Source organism: Globicephala melas, chromosome 17 (genome assembly GCF_963455315.2).
Source record: "Globicephala melas chromosome 17, mGloMel1.2, whole genome shotgun sequence".
Classification (NCBI taxonomy): Eukaryota; Metazoa; Chordata; class Mammalia; order Artiodactyla; family Delphinidae; genus Globicephala; species Globicephala melas.
Genome location: NC_083330.1, coordinates 5,595,754 through 5,597,495, shown reverse-complemented (window position 1 = coordinate 5,597,495; position 1,742 = coordinate 5,595,754). Strand labels below are relative to the sequence as shown.

The 1,742-nt window shown below is 48.2% G+C and overlaps 1 pseudogene; it reads left to right on the top strand.

Annotated features, from left to right (window-relative positions):
• Positions 1 to 309: 309 nt before the first annotated feature.
• LOC115855066 (mitochondrial intermembrane space import and assembly protein 40 pseudogene) lies at positions 310 to 717 on the top strand (annotated as a pseudogene).
• The last annotated feature ends 1,025 nt before the right edge of the window (positions 718 to 1,742 follow it).

The following is a 1,742-nucleotide window of genomic DNA, read 5'->3' as shown; positions in this document are numbered from 1 at the left end:
CAACACAGCCAAAAAATAAATAAATAAAGTGTCCCTTTTTTCTTGCCACTAATGCAACCAAGAAGGAATCACTTTAATTGAAAAATTGTAAACTGGCCTCTAAGTACTACACCAGGCATTCAAAGAGATACCATTTATCTGTAGTATTTTTTTAAGTGGGATTTGCTGTTCCAAACAGTCTTGTTACCAGGACACGACTTGAGTCTGGTCTCTCATTATCAGTTATTCAACATCAGCCTTGAACAGATGGGACCGACGGCGTGAGGCCGCCGCCGCAATCGCCGCGAGGTCGGAGCGCCGGGCTGCACCATGGCCTACTGCCGGCACGAAGGGAAGGATAGAATCACATTGGTGACCAGAGAAGACCGTGAAACTCCAAGCAACGCGGAGCTGGTGGCCGACGACCCCAATGATCCGTACAAGGAGCACGGACCGATCCTACCCAACCGAGACGACATCAACTGCAACTGCCCGTGCCTGGGGTGGGGGGGGGGGGTTGGCCGGAGGCCCGTGTGGGGAACAGTTCAAGGCGGCCTTCTCCCGCTTCCATTGCAGCACAGAGGATGTCAAGGGGTCGGACTGTGTAGACCAATCCGGGCCATGCAGGAGTGCATGCAGAAGTACCCGGACCTCTATCCCCAGGAGGAGGAGGATCGATTAGAGGAAACGGCTGTCTCGGAGGCCATCGCAACCAAAGAAGAGAAGAGGTCCAGCTAATGAGGGCCCTGGGCTCTGGGCTCCAGCCTCCTTCAGAGAGATTGAACCCCTCCAAGAAAGTGTCTCTCCCTCTGTTGTTCTGTGCACTGTAATGTACAAAATAACTTATTGAGCTGATCAGGGGTCTTGGCCCCTTGACATATACACTGAAACATGGGTTGTATGTGTGTCTCACCTGAACCTATCAGCGAATGTAGCTGCCACTTTTGAATTCTCTTCTGATTGTCCTGAATTTTGCCACTTTGAAATAATGTGCTGAATAATCTCAGAAACCAAAAATCATTACCTGGGAGTATCTTGTGAGTGAGCGGACTTATTCTGATTCATTGCATCCCTTTTAGTAGACTTTATACCCAGTTGGAAAGAGAAATCGAAACAAAACATCTTCCTTTAGAAATGCTGGAGGGGGGCCATTCCTTGTAGAAGAGGCGGGATGATCAGACCTGGAGGATTGGACGAAGACCTCTGCTTCATTTCTGATATATTTTGGTTTCCAGTTGCATTGAGCTCCAGGTTTTCTATATTTGGAAAACAGAGCTTTGGACCCTCTGAGTGACTCCCTTTGTAAGTGAAGAGAAAGGCTGTTTTTTCCTGTTCTTTTTATTCCAAAAGCCCTGCTTTGCGGTCTGCGTTCACACTGGCTCTGTCTCAGCCTGTTCAGATGCAACGTTCTTGAGAGGTGGGCGCCTAATCATTACCAAAGTGCACCCGAGAGAGGAAACCGTGTCAATTAAAAGGAAAACGTGATTAAAAAAACCCCAAAGAAACAGATGGGACCACACATCCTACCCCAGAGGCACGCTCATTCTGGTCTAGTTCATCACCAAAACCCAGCTCAAGTGCAGCTGTCAAGGGCATTTATTCCCCAAATGCTGGTAAACTAGAAACGTCAGACAGTGAAATTTGAAGATCACACACTAAGTGTTCAGTAACCACACAGACACACGCAAGCGGAGAGCGTTAGGGCTGTTTTGCTGGTTCCAGAGGTGAAGCAACTAAAGCCGTTGTTAAACTATTGATAGAAG